At 37.6% G+C, this 22881-nt stretch overlaps 1 protein-coding gene across 3 annotated transcripts in view; it reads left to right on the top strand.

The window, feature by feature from the left end:
• Nucleotides 1–22881, top strand: part of PDE4D (phosphodiesterase 4D) — a 674141-nt gene that overhangs the window by 171915 nt on the left and 479345 nt on the right. Inside the window, exon 1 of one of the 3 annotated variants that reach the window (XM_072031126.1) lies at nt 12004–12136. The exons of the other annotated variants lie outside the window; for them this stretch is intronic. The gene's annotated coding sequence lies outside the window, so the exon portion shown is untranslated. Of the gene's footprint in view, nt 1–12003; nt 12137–22881 lie in introns of those variants that run through there. 3 annotated transcript variants of the gene reach the window in all.

Genomic DNA, 22881 nt, shown 5'->3' with positions numbered 1-22881 from the left:
TTGCATTTCTCTACTCGACTGCTAAAACTTGCACATGGATGGTATTGTTAAAATAGTGGATTAACACATCTGACTTGCTTTCATGATTTCTTCTGATTTAGTCTTGAATGAGACTGTGAAGTCTTTTTGTGACCTGGTACAGTTCCCATGTGATCACTTTTGAGAGCAGACTTTTGTGGGCAGACTTACGATGACTAGTGACCTGCTAAAGACATCTGACACAGTCCATCATGGAGCTTTCTGTAAAGGAGAAACAAATGAAATCAAGGTTGCTACCACAGTCTGTGCATCAGTTTACCTAAGAGAATTCTGATTTTAAGAGCAGGGTGGAAGCAAGATATGTACATTGTGCTTGCACTGCTGATTTGTCCTGGATCATTGGTTGTCCTATAACAGTAATAGTTAGTGGGATATATATCTAATGGAAGATGAGTGGAGGATTTAATAAGAACATTTTTTGCAAGTCCAAACTGAAGGAAGTAAAGGAAATCAGAAGAAACAATGTATTGAGAGCTGTGCAGGACTAAAAAACCAAGAGTTGTTGGTGGTTCCATGTCTCTGAGAAAGCCTTTCAGCCAGTAAGGGGAAACCCATAAACAGATGTGGTGTGAAGCTGGGGAACACCGATGATGAAGAGTGGTAACCAAAAACCCAGTGGAACATTCCTAAAGAAATAAAACACCATTAAAATCAAACAAAGGTTTCTCTACTCCAGTAAAGAAAAATGAACTACCTGAAACGCTCAGAAATTTTGCTCCTCTATTTGTCCTCCGTGTATGCTTATGCAGCATACGTAGAGAGAGTGATCATGTCATTGCTTGCTTCACTGATGCTGAGAATCAAATAAGCTATTTCTTCAGTGGACTGCTAATCCTTCTGTTGCTCCTTTTGCATGAGAATTCAAGAGAAAAAGCATGAAATAGACCTGTGAAAAATCCTCCTTCATTTTTGAAAAATTTCCTTCATTTTCTGTTTTAATATCCTGTTACAAACACAGACATTTTAACAACATACAAAATGTATCATTTTTGGGTTCTGTATGTTTTTCAGTTAGGCAGCGGTCAGAGGCTGAAACAGTGATCTGCAAGCCTATTTGAAATATTTTGCTTGACACTTTTTTATTACTGGGCAGGCCTGTACAAGACTGCATTTTCATGACAGACCTTTAAAAAGGATCTTTAATAATTCATCCTTTCTTACCCTCATTACTTTAAGTGCTAGAAAACTTTCCTACACAAGTGGACTTCAATTAGTTTGATATTTTTGCCAGTATGTCTCTATTCTGAAAGGATAATCAGTTATTATTTTTTTTTCTTAAGCTGTCCACTTCGAGGCAATCCTACAAATAAAATAAAAGTACTCCTATTTATAGTACCACCAAGGGAAATACTGATTTAATATAATATATTTTAACTAAATGCATTCAAAATTTCAAAATGAAATAAGAAAAGAAAAGAAAAGAAAAGAAAAGAAAAGAAAAGAAAAGAAAAGAAAAGAAAAGAAAAGAAAAGAAAAGAAAAGAAAAGAAAAGAGAAAAGAAAAGAAAAGAAAAGAAAAGAAAAGAAAAGAAAAGAAAAGAAAAGAAAAGAAAAGAAAAGAAAAGAAAAGAAAAGAAAAGAAAAGAAAAGAAAAGAAAAGAAAAGAAAAGAAAAGAAAAGAAAAGAAAAGAAAAGAAAAGAAAAGAAAAGAAAAGAAAAGAAAGAAGAAGAAGAAAGAAAAAAGAAAATGATCTACTTATGAAGAAGGACAATATGAAGTGAATTGCAAATAATTGCACTAAGAAGTGATGACAGGAACAGGATGACTGAAACATTTACTCATAAATAAGATTAAATTGACTCTAGACATTAATATGGAGAAAACTCCAATATCCTGTTGTCAGGCCTGCCATTTTCCAAGAGAATGGAACCGAAGACAATGTTAGAGATGCAGTAAATGAGTCAAGGAAAAATAGCCATTAAGATTGTCAAGATGTCATGGCACAGAGACTTATTAGAGTAGCAATATTTTAATGTGAAGTATTTTGGCATGATCCGACCTCTGAAGTCTATTACATTGAAACCATCATGGATGATTATCAAACAGATTTCCGTGCAGCCCTTCTAAATAATTGCTGGTTCAAAGAGATATAAAGATAGACACAGAGCACTGCTAGCATCTACAGCATGCTATTAACATTGTTTTTCACCAGTCTGGCCAAGAATCAGATATAAGTGGCTGACAGCTGTGATAATGACTTTACCAGAAACGTAGCTAAAAGCTCTACTATTGTTCAATTTAATGACCCCAGCTCCAAGTATTCAGTGAGGTGAAAGAAATGATACCTACTGATTCATTATTTAGTCATAAAAGTTCTTTCCTAGACCAATAATTTGTGATTCTTTTCTAGTGCTAATGACTTATTAAAGAAAAACTTGGTTGAAACACTTGATTTTCGTGTTAAAAGCAGCTCCAAAACAGGACATCTCATGAGCACCGTTTAAATGAACATGGAGCTGACCTATGAGGTTCAGATCCAGAAGCAGATATTAATGTTTCTAATAATTTAAGGTAGTTGATTTGGAGATTTTCTACCTGCAGTGAGGAAAAAGCAAGCACAACTTTAACATTTGGAAATCAGATTCTTCAGGACATATAATACTTTTAAAGTCTAAGCTTCAGACTGGGATCATCTTCCAAAGCATGACCAGGAGGAGAAGCAGTTATGATACATATGAATTCCAACATGATTTCATGATTTGACATGAAATAGGGATAACAGTGTGGTGTTTTTACCCTACTGGGCAGACAAACACAGCCACTCTCTCCCTCCCCCTCTTCAAAGGAAAAGAGAGAGAAAATATGATGAAAATTAAAAAATAAAATAAAATAAAATAAAATAAAATAAAATAAAATAAAATAAAATAAAATAAAATAAAATAAAATAAAATAAAATAAAATAAAATAAAATAAAATAAAATAAAAGTTGACATAAGGACAGGGAGATCACTGACCAAATATCATGGGCAAAACTGACTCAGAATAGGGAGATTAATGGATTAATGTAATTTATTGCCCATTACTAACAGACTAGAGCAGTCCATTACTAACAGAATAAAAGCAAACCAGAACCGTCCTTCCCTCAGCTACCCTCTTCTACCTTCTCCCCCATCCAAGCCACATCCACCTGCTCCATCGGGGGCTCCTCCACCCATGGGGGGGCTGCAGCGTGGAGATCTGCTCCGTGGGGGACCCATGGGCTGCAGGGGGACAGCCTGCTCCACCAGGGGCCTCTCCCTGCACAGCCCGCAGGGGAACTGCTGCTGCCTGCCTGCAGCACCTCCTGCCCTCCTGCTGCAATGACCCTCTGCAGCTACATGGCTCGTTCTTGCTACTCTCTCCCAGCTGTTGTAGCACAGCAGGTTTCTTTCTTTTTTTTTTTTTTTTTTTTTCCCTTTCCTTTCTTCAGTCAGCTCTCCCAGAGGCTCAACCAGCATTGTTCCTTGGCTCAGCTCTAGCCAGCAGCAGGTCCCTTTTGGATCCGGCTAGCTCTACTCTGACATTGGGCAGCTGCTGAGGTCTGCTCAAGAGGCTACCCCTGCAGCCCCCCTGCTACCAAAAGCTTGCCACATATACCCGAACTTAAACATGGAAACCTTGCCTATTCCAAGTATATCTTTGTAGATGATAGCATAATCTGTGATTAGAAAATGAAATATGAACATTTAAGGAGTGGATTCTTTAAAATTTTCAGAATAAACTGAAATTAGAAATAATATGCATTTCTAGCCTGAATGGATTTCCCAATTAGTTCTGAAGTTCAGAGCTTTGGAGAACCCAACTGCGGTGGACCATGTTCACAAGGAGGAATTTTTCCCCTTTGCCCAACAAGTGTAATGCTTTATGATTTGCTGCCTCTTTACCTTTAACTGTACACCTCTGAGAAGAATCCCTCTCTTCCTTCTCTACAAGCACTGTCTAGCTCATGGAAGGCTGAAGTTATCTCCCCCTGTGCCTGAACCTTCTCCAGGCCAAACCAGCCCATCTCCCTCAGCCTCTCTTTTGGATGTTATTTGCTCCAGCCCCCTGACCACACTGGTGGCTCTTCCCCTGCTGAACTCTCTCCAGCTTGTCCTCATCCCTCTTGTACAGCATAGGCTCAATTGTACAGCATAAGCTCAAAGCTGGGCTCAGCATATATCAAATCCTGCTACATTACTGCTGAGAAGAGTAAAACAGTCATTTCCCTAACTGCTGGCTGTGCTTCTGCAGCCTGTTGGGTGTTTGGAGTTAGGCCTGAGATACATCTATAGTTATTGAATTTGAAGAGGGTCCTGTTGAAACTTATGAAATCTATATTTGCATTTTTGCTTCTGATTTGCCATTTCAGTACCTATGGGACTGTTTATTTTATTTTATTATTATTTATTTAGGCTTGATTATTTAAAGCTCTTTGTCTTAATAAATATGGTTTCTCTATGAAGTTTTCTGCTTTGAGGATGCTTACTGAAGTTTTCATCTCTATTCAGATGTTTTCACAAAAATGTAGAAAATATATATTTCACATACTTATAGTCTAGCCGTAAGTTGTTCATACTAGTCATTTTTAAAATTCTTTAGGAGAGAAGTGATGAGAGAAAGCATGCGCATAGAACCAGAGACACCTTTAAAAAGAGGCACTATGTCACTTGTTCTGAACTTTATTTCTGTCTGAAAACTGACTTATGAGAAACCCAACTATGAAAGTAAACTGGAGATACTGGGATGCCCAGGGGACAAGTAAATGATATTAATGTTGTGTTTGATAATGCTTTCCTCTTATTTCTATTTGCTACAAGGAAAATATATATGCATTTTTCATTTTCAGTTTTAAGTACTTCTTCTGGCTTATTTTTCACATTTTCTTTAAGATTATGAACATTAAGATGCTTATGGTGGAGGAAATATTTGTTCAAGCTCACAAAAACATTGGCTTCTTTGTATTGTTGGATTCTTGGCGTTTACTTTAGGCCTGGTCAGAAATGTGGAGCTCTTTCTAGTATTCTGGCAAATAAAAAAAAAAAATCACACAGGAGACAAAAAAAATTGGTCTGGTTTCAAAATAGAACAAGGAAAAATTCAGTACATGTCTAGCAGATATGGATCATTTTTGCAGTCAGCAGTTGGGTTCATTGTCATAATGTGTTCATTATTATGTTCATTACCATAATAAAGTGCAAAATTTTTCAAAAAAGGCAATCCAAGTAGGCAATCCAGAAGTTTTGTGTTTTTCGCAATCTATCTAAAAAACAACAAAACAAAACAAAACAAAAAATGTAAAAATGTGGCAAAATGTCATTAATTCAAATTCTTTCTTTCAGTTAATAATCTCTGGGTTGATGAAAATTATGGCAAATGTGAAAATCTATTCCTAGTTCTAGACATATACTCCTATTTTTTTCCCTGTAATTAATTCCAAATTTGGTATTATAACATTGTTCTTCCTTTAATATAGATCCTCTAGCTTTTCTTCAACTTAAAAAGGGGAATAATGAAATCACTAACTTGTTAATACAATTGAGGTTCTATGTATATAGTTTGTTAAGAGTATTCAAAATAGGAAAGTTCAAAAATTGTCATCAACTTGTTTAATAATAGGGAACTGAGACTTAATTCTTTATGCTGAACCAGAAGCAAAACTTCTTAGTGACTAAATACATTTTAAGATATTTTTGGTGATTTTTAGACATAGCTGTTGCAGAAATAAGGAAGGAAGTGATAAGAACTTCAATTTTAAAAAGATCTTTTTTGGAGACTTTAAGGCAGCTAACAGCCTACAACTTAAGATTATTGTTATTTATAGTTTTACTTGTCCTTGTTAATATGTGCTATGCAATGTAATACTGATGTCGAGATGCTTCCAGTGTGCAGCTGTTTATATGATTAAAAAAATAATTGTTGCTTAAAGTTGATTAAAAAAGAAGTTTACATCCTGACTTCCAATTAACATCATTGCCAGAAAATTAAAAGCCATCTGGTCTGCAAGGTCTGACTGAAATTCTTACATTTGAATTGCCTTATCATTCTGCACAAATTAATTTTTCATTTCTTTCAATCTCTTCCTGTAGAAAATTAAAATAATAAGGAATAGAAGGATTGCCTTTATCCCAGAGCCCTTTTTTAGTAGATACTGAACAACTTATGCAGTGTTAGAGAAGTGTTTTGTGGTCTTAAAGAACAGTTACTTTGATGCCTACGCAAAAATGAAAGGAGATGGATCTTCATGTCTGTATTAGTAAGAAAAAACATATATTTTGTTCATTTATTTACAGCCAACGTATTATTACAAATACAAATGCTGACCGTGAACTGCTCCTGAATGAATTGTAGTCCAATGTTGCTTCGCAGATATGGCTTTGTACATAATTTTGTAAATTGTGTAATCTGAGAACTTCAATCTGTTTTGAGAGAATCGGAAAAGCATGGAATTTCATTAAACTTTTTTTTTTTCCCCAAATTATTTTCTCTAGGCCAATTCATAGAATCATAGAATCATAGAATATCCTGAGTTGGAAGGGACCCTTAAGGATCATCAAGTCCAACTCTTGACACTGCACAGGTCTACCCAAAAGTTCAGACCATGTGACTAAGTGCACAGTCCAATCTCTTCTTAAATTCAGTCAGGCTCGGTGCAGTGACCACTTCCCTGGGGAGCCTGTTCCAGTGTGCAACCACTCTCTCTGTGAAGAACCCCCTCCTGATGTCAAGCCTAAATTTCCCCTGCCTCAGCTTAACCCCGTTCCCGCGGGTCCTGTCACTGGTGTTAATGGAGAAAAGGTCTCCTGCCTCTCGACACCCCCTTACGAGGAAGTTGTAGACTGCGATGAGGTCTCCCCTCAGCCTCCTCTTCTCCAGGCTGAACAGGCCCAGTGCCCTCAGCCGTTCCTCGTACGTCTTCCCCTCCAGGCCTTTCACCATCTTCGTAGCCCTCCTCTGGACACTCTCCAACAGTTTCATGTCCTTTTTATACTGTGGTGCCCAGAACTGCACACAGTACTCGAGGTGAGGCCGCACCAGCGCAGAGTAGAGCGGGACAATCACCTCCCTCGACCTACTAGCGATGCTTGATAACATATTCCCAGTGGTAGCATTTTACTTCATGTAATCCCATTTGGGATGGTATATGTCCTATGTCAGTAAAGGCCATGCTGTTTCAGGACTCTTGCATGTTGTTTGCAGACTAGGGTATGTGGCTTTCCATTCCTCTTGCATTGTCAGCAAGAAAGTTGAACAATTTTGTTGGAAAGAGAAAAAGAGAAAATATTATTGTAGATAATATTTTGGAAAAGACCTTCAAGATCCAACCATCCATAGGGTGAAGGTCCAGCCATCACCCTACTACCAATGTCATCCATTAAACCACATCCACCAGGCACCAGGCCCAATATATGTTGTAGTAGCATATGTATGCATTCTGTCCTCTTGTTGTTTCCTCCATTGCCAGTGTCAGGAAGTTGTCACCCAAGCTCTCCAGAAACCTTCTAGGTTTCCTGTATTTTGCTGTGATGAGCTTCCAGCAGGTATCAGGGTGGCCAGAATGCCCTATGAAGACTCTGACCTATGAACGTGAGGTTTCTTCCAGTTATCCAAAGAGGGATTAAACCTGTTAAATTAACCTGTTTCTCCCTGATCAGGAGATCTGTGACAGGTAACCACTTCAATTCCATCCATGTTGGTCTGCCCACAAACCCTTACCCATAACGTCTCAGCTCTCTCATCCCCTTATCCATGGCAGAGCTTCATGCTGTTCCAGCTGCTCTTCAGAGAGCTTTGAAGGAGAAAATAAGTTAAAAACTTCCATATTCCTGTTTTGATTACTTGAAAGATTTTTAATAAATAAAAATGACTAGTTTCTAAAAATTGATTAGTTCTTAGGAATACCAATTCATAAGGACCCATGGTTAGAGCTCCTAAATTTACACTGAAGCTGCTTATGTCCCAGCACAGATTCCTTTCTGCTGACAAGTCAGTGTTGTAAGGAGTAACCTCAGCAAACAGGGCGTGAAGGGAGATAATACTGTTAAGTGCTGGCAATTATTTCTTCCTTGGACAGCTGCCCAAGTTTTTTTTTTTTTAAACTTCTAAAAGATATACAGCATACCCTGGCTTCCCATTTGTCACCACAATGCCTCTTGATTTTTTTAGAGCAGTTACTATAAACTCAGTATATCCTGCAATTGTAGGAAGGCTTAACAAATATAAGCTTTGTTTCATAAGATGTTTTCATATTATTTATCCATGAAGATCTTTGTGTAAGTATTTCAGATGCCCCTTTTTCTCTTTTTGGCTGTAGGTGGACATAAACTTTGCTCTGTGAGGAGTTTCTGAGAGCATCCCATTGATCCTAACCAGTAATGCTAAAGCCTTCATTTATTTTTTTTTATTTTTTTTTTATTTTTGGAAGAGTGTTCATCTGTGGATAGTTTTATGTACTTTTAATGAGTACATTTTCATTAGTATGTGGGGGAAATAACAGTGGGAATCATGAAATATATCAGTGGAATGAACTTCTGTGTTGGTCAGGTATATGCGTCTGAAACCTATTATTAAATATTTTTGGTGATTTTTCAGTATTTCATTTTCTGTGATAGGAAGAAACCAATTTTTGTCCATTTTTGCGAAAACTGCTTTTGCCGTTAGCATGAAAAGATGTTTCAGCAGCAATTTGTTGTCTGTATGTGACAGAAATAAGCAGAGTATCTTTAAAAGCAGTACAAAATTGATGACAACGTGTAATTTTCACATGTAGTTCCACATTGCAGATAAGGAATTTTACCACAAGTGATATTTTTAGTATCAACCGTAGATTAGATGAATATTTTTGTATCACTTTCACATTATTTTTATCACTTACTGATTAAAATCTTTTTGCTTCCCGAAATTTTTGGTGTTGCATCATAAAACTTACTTGTTTTGGAAGGTTATAGAACTTACTTTCTTTTTTTTTTTTTTTTTTGTCAGATGTGCAAAGAAGTGTACATTGTAAATGTCAGTGTACTGATAATTACATTAGAATAATGATTAGAAGAATGTTTGCTCTTTTCTTGATCTGTAATTGAAAAATAAATCCTGTACTCAATATTTCTGCTTCAATGATACACTAACTGGTGTAATAAAATTATGTTTATTTGCATTAAAAAAGTAAGTAATGATCAGATTTATTTATTTAAAAGAATGAAATAGTCTATTTCCATCCTATAAATTAATTTCTAGAAATAAGATAATAAAATACATCATATTGTTCATTTAATTTTGGAAGATAAGAATCAAAATGTAACCTTTTAGCGATTAGCAGGGATAGATGGCATGGGATCTATAATGACCTTTTATCTTTGCTGTCAGTTTGTTTATAATGGTGCATATATACTGAAATACAGATACATGCCACACATACAAGGATATAGGTACTTTGGTGTCTGTTTTGTGTCTCTAACGGGAATAATTAAAGAGGTATACAACATAATGGAATTTTAAACATAATTATATTTGAATGTGAAACTGTGATACAAGTATGCAAGTAGTTTATTTTGAAAGGTTGAACGGATAGGAAAAGGGAAAGAGAAAAGCAGAAATTAAAAATAGTTTCAAATATAACATGCATTAGTTGGAGAATTACTCAAGAGGTAGTATACAGTGGGTGTCAAAATATCGAATTGCCTCAGTTTCTCTAATAGGTACATAAAGCATATGAAGTATTCATAAATGGTTCATGTTTTATTAATCTGTCATCTTCCAGTAATACAATGTTTTGAAAATTGATTATTTTATACAATTTTATATTTATGAATTTTCACCTGAATAGGTTTAGCTAGGACAGGCCTCTAGAGTCACGGACTACTCCTCATCATATGAAGAATGATGTTTTTTTTCCGCTTGGAATTTCCTGTGCCAAAGTTGATTCAATAATAGTAATCATTAAGAGCTAAATTCTGCACTCAACTACACCTACACCTAGATGTTATTCCTATGAGAATTATTGCATGCCTACATACACGTGTACAAATACAAGAGAAACTTGATTGCTTTGCTTAAAATGGATGTTAAAGAAAATTTACTATCTATCATTCCAAGAAAACGCATTCAAATCTTTGGAATAAAGCCAAGACCGTATTACAAAAGACTTTGAATAGCAGGGACAGGGGATATAGTGTGAGCTTCAGTTTGCTTCATGTTTCCAAGTGTGCAAATTGATGGTTCAGTTTTCCCTCTGCATCTTTGGAAGTAGGAGTAACTTCCACAGCTTGTTGTCCTACTCTATGATGTTACAGCAGTGCATATTAGCTGAGGGCCTACGAGTTGTGAGCTCATACCATGCCGTTTTCCTGAGAAATAAATGTGTAATTCATTGTGGTCCTAGCCATGGGGATGTGGCTGAGTATACACTATGAGCCCTCCTGCTGGAACAGAATGTGACCTGCTCTGTAGTAGCGGGAAGGATGGCCTCCTTGGAGCTGCTGTAATGCATAAATAAATAAATAAATCTGCAGAATTAATATGAATACCGAGGAATATGAAATCTTTCTGCTTTTCCTATCAAGTACAATTTGCTAACGAGTATCCTCTGTACGGCTTTGGAGAGAGGTCTTCCTTCTAGAATATCCTTGGAAAAGGGAAGTATAGTTTTGTTGATTGTACTAAGCGTGGCGTGCAGCTTTAGCTGGTACTTTCTTTGAAATAATAAAATAAACAAAGCTCTTGCCTAGCTAACTTGATTACAGGCGAATAACTCTAGGGATTAATATGGCCCTCTGATTTCATTGCTTTAGCCCTCTCTGAAATTTGGGCTTTGTTGGAATTATTGCTTTAGTGGGTCTATATAAAATTTCAGTGCTACCTTGGATGTGATTTATCCATTATAATCATTTTATTTTCAATGTCCACTTGGCTGTGTTCCACTGAAAGTCTAGCTGCCTTAGACTGCACTCACTCCTTCCAGGATTTTGTGCCATGTAGCTGAACTTCATTTTGTAACTGATTTGGATGCATTTCTTCACAGTATTGTATTTTGTAATTCTGGGCAGCACTTAAGTATACCCACAACCCTTAAGGATACTGGTCAAAAAGCTAGTGTAGAACAGAGGGTGAGATTCTGCAAAAGTTCCTGCTTAAATTATCAAGGCAGACAAATGTATTTTCTGCTTGTATTACTACAAACAATCCAATGGCTTATTTTAAAACTATTGCCTTTGTTACTTCCATAATTGAAGAGAAGGGAAGTTCAATGTAGTCTCCTCTGTTGCTCAGGAAGGTAGGAAGATAAAGCTTATAAAATATGCTTTCGTAACATCAAACCATAACAGTAGCAGCAATTAAAATAAAGAAATCTTAAAAACAGTGTGAGTTCAGCCTTGGGTACACAGGACCTTTGTGTGCATGTTCAGATGTATTATTCTGCGGGTGGGGTGGGGTACGTGATCTTTGTTTAGAGGTTGAAAACGTATCTGTTCCCAGCAGTGGAGTGTATGGGCAACATGATAAGCATTACATTCACATTGTTTGTCTCTCCTGTGCCCTGGATTGCCTGCACAAGGGACAATGGCTCTTGCTGCAAGCATTTTCCTTTCTTGAAGTTGTGCAATTGCAAAGATATGAAAGCTCAGGAAAATATAATACTTAGAAAATGAACTGGAGAAATGCCTACTATCTTGGCAGAACAGCAAAAAAAAAAAAAAAAAAAAAAAAAAAAAAAAAAAAGAAGGCATTTACTGTGAAGACATACAGCAGTTCTTTTCAGTTCATGCTGTATAGAAGCCAAGGACCTGCACCTTACTTTGTAAGCCATTAGCATTCGACAAAGAAAATCTGTACTCAGTGGAAATGCAAATAGGTGATCTCTCTACTTTAGTGTCTATTCAATGCTTTGTGGCAAATATCTGCTGTTTCTTTTTACTGTGTGACTCAGAGCATGATAGAAATTTGAGCCAGTAGATTTGCGTAAACTTGTGAGGGGGGTGGGGAAGGGTGCTGTTTGTACTCGTTTTGTAATTTTTAAGCCTGATTTTGCTTGGCTGTCAGGAAGATCAATGGTTCTTTTGCTTTTGAACCAGAAAGTGAGGGTCTTGTTAGGATGAAGAAAGCAGACAATTCTTGACCGAGGCACTGCATTCATGCCTTACAGGTAAATAGATCTTTAATAGGTGACTTGACTTGCTAGTTCTGCAAGTTTTCTTTTTCTGTGAGGAGAAACTCTGAGTATGTAGTCCATTACTGGTTCCTGAGAACACTGAACAAGTCTCTCTATTTACATTTTCATAAAAACAGATTTCAGATTTTTTCTAGCATTTGCTAGATTATTAAATTATTTAAATATAAATCCTACTGTCTGATATATTTTAATTTATGCTATTGCTTGTGAGAGAATAATAATGTTGGCCCTTACTTTTCTAGTGTTACATGAAGTGTTTTTTTGTTTTGTTTTGTATTGTTTTGTTTTGTTTTTGAATAAGCATAGTAGTCATATTTTGAATTGAAAACTTAAAATATGATCACATTTTTAATTCTGTAACGAATGAATTAAAATCCTAAGTATAGTGCTTTTTTTTTTTTTTTTTTTTTTTTTTTTGCTGTGAGTTTTTTGTTTTTTTTTTGTTTTGGTATGAGGTTCTTTAGATTGAGGTTTCAAGGCATCAACAGCATCAACAGCAACCTCATATTTAGTAATTACTTCATCATCAAGAATGTCATTAATGGTCAATACATTGGGGTTTTAATTTCTGGAGGAACTTTGCTGTGATGAAACTAAAAATGCTAGAAGTATGCTTGTGTGGTCTTAGAGGGTATCCTCAGAGCATTTTTACTAGTTTTCAGACATTTTTTTTTTCAGACTGTGTGCAGTGGCCACTAGAAAAATACGCCACTTAGTTGGTGATCTACTGGATAGATCAATGAAGGTCACATACATTTCATATAGAAAATACTTAGCTCAATTCAGAAAGCGATTTTGTCAGCAGTATTATAAAGAAAACTTGCTATGTAATGATGGTAGCTAATGCTAGATAGCTTAAGAAGGTCCAATGTCGAAATTTATATCCATGTAACATTTTGCCCAATTATTGTGTGCTTTCTGATGCTACTGTCTTAGGAAGATGTAGAGAAAATCTCTTTAAGGCAAGAGGTCAACTCTAGTCAAGGTTAGGATAGACACAGGAGTCACAGGAGTTGAATAGCAGAGTTTAAAAACTTTCCAAATACTAAAATGCCATTTGAACAAAGAATCAGATATAGACAGCCTTTATTTGTTTAAGGAGCTTATTTTTCATACTGTATCTCAGAGTTTGAGTTCTGAGCAGTATCATGGTGGCTAAGATCCAGCCCTGTATTGTCATCCAAAAACTGTTTCTAACATATACAGCATATGTTGCCACTGATTAGAAGAAGCATGGCTGTGCACTGGGATTTCAGGCACTTCAAAATTCTCTTCTGGGATATTTTATAGATCCTTGTGATGCCCATGTGTGGTAACTTCATTAGCAAATTGTGTGCAGAAAATGTCCTCCTAGCAGCACTTAAAAATACAAGGACAGTTCCAGAAAATGTACTTGAATGTGGACTTCTTGTCGGTGTGTACAAAGGAGGTTATGTGATGCCAGACATCATTAACTAGTTTGTGGTTCTTCTGGTCTTCTTAGTTAGATGTGCAGCAGGTGCCAATGTTGGAGGAATTAAAATGGAACACTTAATTTCATTATATTTGGATAGGGAGAGAGTTCTTACCTATCAGAAAAAAACTAACTTGGATTGAGAACTGGACTCAACTCTCCTGTGTGTAAACTTTCTGTGAGAGACCAGACCTGGCACTTGGTACTGCTATATATATATTCTTTTCCCTTATCTGTGGTAGGCTTTCAGTTGTCTGGACAGGAAAGTGGTATGTGCTCCTCTTACTGAAAAGGTGGCAGCCAGACAAAAAACTGCTGTTTTGTCTGACCAGGCACTTGGCTGTGGTTTCTGTGTTCCTCAGGGAGTAACAGGCAGCACACTCCCTCCATTCTGGCAGATGATTGCAGTCTCAAGAAGCCACTTTCCAGCTTCCTTTCCAAGCTGCTGTGGCCTTCACCACAGCTGTTGATCGACTTCCTCATACTCTCCTTTGTGGCTTCTCATAGTCAGTGTGATGTTTGCAAAATATTGTTGGAAATAGCTACCCAAGACTAGAAAGCATTTTGAAAAATGGGAAGGGAAGGGAAGGGAAGGGAAGGGAAGGGAAGGGAAGGGAAGGGAAGGGAAGGGAAGGGAAGGGAAGGGAAGGGAAGGGAAGGGAAGGGAAGGGAAGGGAAGGGAAGGGAAGGGAAGGGAAGGGAAGGGAAGGGAAGGGAAGGGAAGGGAAGGGAAGGGAAGGGAAGGGAAGGGAAGGGAAGGGAAGGGAAGGGAAGGGAAGGGAAGGGAAGGGAAGGGAAGGGAAGGGAAGGGAAGGGAGAGAACCTTATGCTTTGATTTTGGATTACACTCTCATGCAGCTTGTGAAGATGATAGAAATGCATATGTAAGAAAGACACCAATGTTATAAACTTTAAACCTTAAGGCAGATGATGTAAGAAAAATGCATTATTTAAAATGAGGTTATGTTATATATGTAAGTGTACGATGTGTAGATTATGTAGCTTTAATGGAAAACCATGAAGAAAAACAGGCAGAATGGATGGTTTGGGTTTTGTTAGGAGTACTCATTACCATACATTGGCATATGCTTCAGTTAGTGCTCCAGTTAATCAAATGACAGTTCCCTGCAAAAGTACACTTAAAATAAGTATTCTATTTAATGATAAAACAGTATCATTCAAAATGATGATGTAGTTTTTGGCTGTGAAGTAGCATGTGGATTGAGTTTGTGTTTTTCTATGCTACAGTAAATGAGTTTCAGCACTTAGCAATCAAGAGTCTATTTTTGCCAAGAATACCAGAAACATAGCAGTAACTACAAAATAGTATCATTACTGTTTTGTATGTGTACGATTGTGTTTTTTTTTCTTGCATAGGAGCTAATAATAACTCTTTCATATGTCCATTCTAAATTCTGGGTTTTGTTTGTTTATTTGTTTTTTTTTAATGATTTTTTCAACATTACCAATGACTCGGCTTTCCACTTGTAATAAATCCAAGAAGGTAGATACAGAGACCATCTTCTTTCACTCCCTGGTTTCCTCTTGACCTCAAGAATTTCACAAAAACTGTTTTTATCTTTAAGTAGTGGCATCTTTTTGATTAGGAAATTGTTTTGCTATTCATTTAATTCAAACAAAACTTTAAAGATTCCAAGGCAAAATTTAGAATAAGCTTTCAAAAATTTTTTCTGGAGACATAAGATTCCTTTTGAGCTAAGTCCTTGTGGTACATGGAATTCATTAAATAGAAGAGTAAGGCCAGAATTCTGGATCTCATCGCTAAATTGAAGTGATTCTCACAGCAGCAAGTTCTCATTAACTCTACATCCACTTATGTGCTATGTTTGGCCCTAGGCATTTTTGCTATGCTTTTTCTTGGATCACAGCTATTGACATCAACATATGAACACCAGGTACTAGATACAGACTGAGATAACCCAGTGCTGGTTGGTGCATATTGGTGGCTGACTGGATGACTGGAAGTCTAAATAAGAACCTCATTATTCCATGCATGAATGGAGGTAAAAGTGTTTCCTGTGTAAAAAATAAATAAATAAATAAATAAATTGATATCTCTCACTTGTGACCTACACCTACTCTGCAATACATAATTCCAATGCTTGTTATGATGCATGGAAAGCCATTTAAGTACTTCACAAGCAGAATTTCAAAGGAATTTAGTTTCTTTTTCTGTGCTGTAAAGATCTTTTCATGAGGGAACTGAAAACTAAGAAGGGAAAAAGCACATAGGACAGAAGTGAAGCTATGTAGCATGTGTATACATATTAATTTGACCAAAATAGCCTGTGATACAGACCTTGTGGTCTCATGGAGATATGTTCTGTATATATCATGATGCTTTTGCATCAAGCAAAGCACTTTTATTTGCTGTGGTTAGCTTCTGTCATTGTAAATTAAAGCTTACTCTATTTCAGTCGTAAATGTAACAAGTAATACATTTACTGATTATTCATTTAAAAATAGTTTAAGAATGTATGGAAATCTCATTATCCTGTGTGTGAGTGAAGGAGAAGTAGGTTATGTAGAGAACTGAGACATGGATATTTTTAGTCAACTATTGTGTACCCACCCCAAATTTTAAACTTCAAGAGCTTGAGGCTAAAACTGAAAACATAGATTCTAGCTTCCTTTTGCAGATTCTCATTTGCTAATAATACAGTTCTCTCTGAGGGGCCTCAAAGCAGAGAGTGATTTAACATGCCAAACTTCAATATGCAGAATACAAAGTTCAGCACAGTGGTGCTTTTGTGTTTTGTCCTGTTTGTTATTTTAGCAAGGCAATTATTTTCTCTGATTTTTTTTTTTTTTGCCACCTTCAAGGGAATTTATAGAAAGCCTGTGATAAATCAGTAGACTGACACAGTTGTTCCATAAACCACCATTTTATTCCAATTCACTGATGTTAGAATATGTATTAAGTGCTGTAGCTAGTGTTAAGGGATTTCATATATAGTTATAAATTCCTCCTATTTTCACAACAGGAGTCTCCTTAAATAGAAGTATCTGATATTTTCCTAAAGCGTTGTAATTCATCTAAAGTGATACCTACTATTAAAGTATATTTGCTGTCAGTATTTCATTAATTAAAGGTTACTAAAGTACTTAGAGGGTTCTAAATAATAACATGGTCATCTAAAAAAGTAATTAGGGCATTGCTGAGAATAACTCAACAGTTTTCCCTCTTTTTGTTGCGGCCAAAAAGAGGAAATGATTACTCAGTGTGGAGCTGGGTAAAATTTTCTAGTGAAATATTTTGCCAAAAGGTAGCAAGGGTGCAATAGAATCACGCAGAGGACATGGTAACTGTCAAAATGTCAGCTGGAGATTTGGCACACCAGCAGCCTCTCCAGGATTGCTTCCTACGCTATTTCCATGGGAAGGTAATCCAGGAAGCCAGCCTACTATTCTAACATTTTTTATGATTCCTGTAAAGATAGGAAAAAAAGAAGTCATGTTCTATGGAAATTACTAGCTCTTTAAGAGCTTTTATAACCTAAATGTAGAATTAGAAAAATGTATTTTTTGGTTCTTGTAGTTGCACAGGCCTAGTTAGAAATACTAAGCTACTCCTAAGTAAATCAGTAGTTCAGAATGGAGCAGTTTGCTGGGATTTTGATCATGAGATATCATGTGAAATATTGATTGCCTCATCTCCTAAAGGATATTAAACAGCTGGGGCTATATTATGAAAGGATAATAAACACAGCTAGGGTCAGGAAAAAAAAGTGTTAGTTTGGTATTAATTGCATTACTAAGTACAAAAATTAGAAGGAACATGATAAAAAAAACCTGCTGTCTACAGAGAACTTTCAGTCAGGATGATCTGTTCCTGTAGCGATTATAAAAAGAGAGTGGGAGACACTAGATAAAATTGCTGTTGTATATGCAGATAGTACATAGGAATATTGTTTTTCATAATGCGTAAATAGAACGTATAATTCATTGTCACAGTATACTGCTGATATCAAGAACTTTACAGACTTTTATCATCTGGAGTGATACCTGGAATAAGAACAATGCACCCTGACAACACAGGATTGGAGAAAAATTTGGAAAGAATACAAAGCAATATGTTTCTGAGTTTAGGTAATTTTAAAATCAGGATTAGGTGAGACTTCTGTAGGGATCACATTTCCTCTGATGTGATTTTTTTAAGAATCTTTCTGTACCTGCTTCTGATACATTTTTTTTTTCTTTGCTGCTTGACACTGCAATAGTTAATAGTTAATCTGATCTAGTATGGAAATTCCACTAAGTCATTTCTCTGAGAAATGTTCAAGGCACATGCAAGACAAGGAGTAGATCCAAGACAGCCAGCATGGCTTCAGCAAAGGTAAATCATGCCTGACCACTCTGGTGGCCTTCTGTGATGGAGTGACTGCATCAGTTGACGGGAAGAAAGGAAGACCGACCAATATCATCTACTTGGATTTCTGTAAGGCCTTTGACACAGTCCTACATGGCATCCATTGGTCTCCAAATTGGAGGGGAATGGGTTTGATTGGTGGACCATTCAGTGGATAAGGAATTGGCTTGAAGGTCACACCTAGAGAGTGGTGGTCAATGGCTCTATGTCCAAGTGGCGGCTGGTGATGTGTGGTGTCCCTCAGGGGTCTTTTCTGGGACCGGTGCTGTTTGTTTATCACAGACAGTGGGATCGCATGCACCCTCAGCAAGTTTGCAGATGACACCAAGCTGAGTGGTGCAGTCAGTACAAAAGAAGGAAGGGTTGGCATCTGAAGGGACCTGGAAAAGCCTGAGAAGTGGGCCCATATCAACCTAAAGAGGTTCAACAAGTCCAGGTGCAAGGTGCTGCACCTGGGTCAGGGCAATCCCAGACATGAGCACAGACTGGGAGAACTCATTGAGAGCAGCCCTGCGGAGAAGGACTTGTGGGTTCTGGTGGACGAAAAGCTTGACATGAGCCAGCAGTGTGTACATGTATGCTCGCAGCCCAGAAGGCCAGTTGCGTCCTGGGCTGCACCAACAGAGGGGTGGCCATCAGGTGGAGGGAGGTGATCATCCCCCTCTGCTCTGCCCTTGTGAGGCACTTGGAGTGCTGCCTCCTGGTCTGGGGCCCCCAGCACAAGAAGGATGTGGAGCTGTTAGAATAGGTCCAGAGGAGGGTCACAAAGACGATCAAGGGGCTGGAGCACCTCTCCTACAAATAAAGGCTGAGAGAGCTGGGGCTGTTCAGCCCACAGAAGTGAAGGCTCCAGAGTGACCTCATTGTGGCCTTTCAGTACTTGAAACTAAAAGAAGGGAGGGATAGATTAGATGTTTGGAGGAAATTCTTAACTCAGAGGCTGGTGAGGCACTGGCACAGGCTGCCCAGAGAGGTTGTGGATGCCCCATCCTTGGAAGTGTTCAAGACCGGGTTGGATGGAGCCCTGAGCAACTTGATCAGTGGGTGGCATCCCTGCCCATGGGAGGGGCGTTGGAACTGAATGATCTTTAAGGTCCCTTCCAACCTAAGCCATTCTATGATTCTGTGTAGTGCAGATTTTTTAAATTTGACATTTACCATCTGTTATCTTTTTTTTTTTCTCTTCTGTGTGTGTAAATGTATGAATTACAGATGTAATTCAGAATCACCAGTGCAGGGGGAGTTTACAAATATATGAGTCAAATTCCTGAGGCTAAAAAAAGTACCTTGCTGTAGTTTGAAGATATGCTTGCTCCTGCAATTAAAATTCTTTTCTAACTGGAATGGCTCTTTCTGTACTGCTGCTACAGGGAAGACCTATGCTATGAGGGAGTTATGCTTCTTAAAATATATAAAAAAACTAGATACTCTTATTTCTAGTATATTTAAAACTTTATAGTTTTTCCTCCTGTCAGATACTGGAGTTATTAAAAAAAAAAAGAAAAAAAAAGCCAGTAAAAACAGTTGCTGGGATAACTTTGATTTGGTTCTAAAGGTTTTTCCTGTAACAAGTTATTGCTGCCAGGGTTATAAAGCACATAAATGATAAAAATACATACAGTTAGACCAATACTAGGAGATGGCAGGGTTTGAGAGATTAAAGAGGTAGGAAGTAAGTAAGGAAGGGAAGGAAGGAAGGAAGGGAAGGAAGGAAACGAAGGGAAAGAAGGAGGGGAGGAAAGGTTGCTCCGTAATGTACCAAATTTATGTTCTCAAGAATAAATGGAAAAAAAAAAGTTTCATGTAAAGAAAAAACTTATAGATAGTTATAGGTTTTTACTCAGAGTGGGCAGAGTGGGCTTCAAAAATTTATACATCCCAGACAGGAGTAGAAAATATATACAAACGTGTAAGGCCCCAGTAGTGCCCATTTCTTAGGGAGAAAAAAGTATTTGAGAATCCAGAAAAGCTGTTGGTCAGAGCAAACTTCTGGGGCTACCAGAACAGCTAATGCCTTGACCATTATTTAAAAAGGAGTCTAGGCAAGGTGGCAGCAAGAAATGGACTGGGGTCTGGATGAAAAATGTATTGTTGGTGCTCTGTGAACAGCATGCTCCATTAGAAATGCTGGATTATAGAATTATGGGTTTATCATTTATTAGAATTATGGGTTTATCATTTCAGGTAACCACAACAGATACTCTTTTTGGTTTTCTAGCTATATTTGTAAAGAAGAAAAATCAGGCTGTATGACCATTAGGTCAGCAGTGATAGAGTTGTTCATTATTCAGAATATAACTGCTTGTTTCTGCAAGTATTGTTTAGCAAGTTCATCATTATTAGAGACAGTACCACAGCATAATATTTTTTAAATACACATTTTTAAAAGTCACAGTGAACTGTTTCTGCAAGAAGTAAAATAGGAATAACCATTGTAAGTAGTGGTAAGTGTAAAAAAGCAAAAATGTAGAAAGATTTTGATAACCTGAAAAATATATTTTAGTAAGTACAATCCCATGGTATATTTACCAAAGTATGGCTGTGTGTGGATATGATGCTATTAGCAGGTTTTGGTCTTTTGATGTCTATGCCTAAGAGGTTCTGTTTGAACTTCTAAGTGCAAAATTAATCTTTTCTACTTTTTGATAACCGGATTCTTGTGTGTTTTTTGTTTTGTTTTGTTTTGTTTTGTTTTTTTTCTTTTATCCTAATGAAAGTTATTTCTGTATAAAATTTACTAGAATAAGCTTCCTAAAAAAAAACAAAACAAAAACAAACAAACAAACAAAAAAGCAACACACAAACATAAAACAGGAAAAAAGGAAAATAGTACAAAAACAACAAAAACAAAGCAAACTAAAAAGCAGCATAAACCAATAGTTAGTAATTCTCTTTTCTAGAACATTTAAAAATGAATAAATGGTCAGAGTTTGCTATGTTTTAAACTTTTGTCACTAGCCAGCAACAGTATTTCTTTATCTCCCTCAGTAAAATCTGAGAGAAACTTTGCATGCATGAATTTAAGAAGCACTATTAAGAAAGGAGACTTTATTTTTTATTGAGGTATGGTTCTCTTCAGTTTCAAGGCAGAAGAGGTGCTATTGCCTTCATGCCATTAGCACCTTGCTGTCATAAATGAAACGGAAACTGTGCACTCTTGGAGAATGAAACTGTGGATGATTGCTTTTGTGGCCTGAAGGCAGGTGATGTATTGGTGGGTGACTAGCTCATTCCACATAGAGACTGGTGTTTAGTGTGTTAGAAAGGCTCATTCCAATGTAGGATGATTCTCTAAGGACGAATCTTCTCTAAAATGAGTTCCCTGGAAAGGAATGCATTGGACAAACTGCTCTAGGTAGAAAGCTCAGGCTGGATTTTGCATTTTTCAGATTTAAATGAAAATGTAAGTGAAACCAGCACCCATCAAGGACTAAGTTCTTCTCATCTGTTTTAACTTACAAAGACTGCTTGGATGGGTTGCTGAAATTTATCGTAGACATGTTGTGAAGTAATTAAAGTAGTATTGCAGCTATCACATTTATATCAGGAATCTAATGATAAAGTTTTATTAAAACTTTATAGATCCTTGTTTAGTGGGACTACATGAATCTCTCTGTTCTTATATTCAGAAAGGTAATTTCTAGCCCTTTTAGTCAAAGTAGGAAGAAGGAAAGGAATGCAAGCTGTTGACAAGGTGTTCTTTTGGGATGAAAAAAAGAAGAAAGGCTCAAGGAGTACTCCATTTTGGTGTGGGACCCTGTTTGAGGATCATTATCTGCTTGGGGGGGATGGGATGCACCTTTGTAGGTAGGGCAAAGACACTTTGGCCAGTAGCACGGCAGACCTCATACAGAGGACATTAAACTAGGAAGAAAGGTAGTGGGAGAGGGTCACCAGCAGCCTTGTGAATCAGCAGTGCAACAGGGCTGCTGAACAAGGGACATGGAGCAATGGAATAGGGAAGGATCACAAAAAATCAGTGATATGGGGCTTGAGTGAGGTCACCTGTAGGTTAGCAAGGCAGCACTATGAAGAAATCTCCCAAACACTTTCAAGGAGCACAACATGCTGGGATACCCCTCTTAAGTGTCTGTACAATAATGTGCACATTATATATGGGTATAAAAAAGTATGAATTAGAGACATGCGTATGCTTTCATGGCTGTGATCTCACTGGCATCACAGAGACATTGTGGGATGTCACTCCATGAGTGGAGTGTTGGAATGGACGGATGCATGCTCTTCAGGAAGGACAGACTGGGGAGACGAGGGGGGGGTGTAGCCCTCTATTTCAATGACCAGCTGGTGTGCATGGAGCTCTGCCTGGGGATGGATGAGGAGTTGACAGAGAATTTAAGGGTAAGGATTCAGGGAAGACAGGACAGGCCACCTGACCAGGAAGAACAAACAGATGAGGCCCTCTACAGACGGAAAGGAGTAACCCCACATTCGCAAGCCCTGGTCATCATGGGGAACTTCAGCCACCCCTACGTCCACTGGAGGAATAACACAGCAGGGTATAAGCAATCCAAGAGGATCCTAGAATGCACTGATTATAAATTCCTTCTCCAAGTGACTGAGCAGCCAATGAGGAGAGGTGCTATACTGTTCCTTGTTCCCACCAACAAGGAGGTGCTTGTGGGAAATGTGAGGGTTCAAAGGCAGCCTTGGCTGCAGTGACCATGAAATGGTGGAGTTCAAGATCCTTGGAGATGTCCCTAAGAAAGCATCTGGGCCAGGGCAATCCCAAGCACAAATATAGGCTGGGGAGAGAATGAACTGAAAACAGCCCTAAGAAGGACCTGAGGGTGTTGGTTGACAAGAAGCTTTACAAAATCCAGCAATGTGTGCTTGCAGTCCAGGAAGTCAGCCATA

This window comes from Anas platyrhynchos, chromosome Z (genome assembly GCF_047663525.1).
Source record: "Anas platyrhynchos isolate ZD024472 breed Pekin duck chromosome Z, IASCAAS_PekinDuck_T2T, whole genome shotgun sequence".
NCBI lineage: Eukaryota > Metazoa > Chordata > Aves > Anseriformes > Anatidae > Anas > Anas platyrhynchos.
This window is presented reverse-complemented; position numbering and strand designations above follow the sequence as displayed.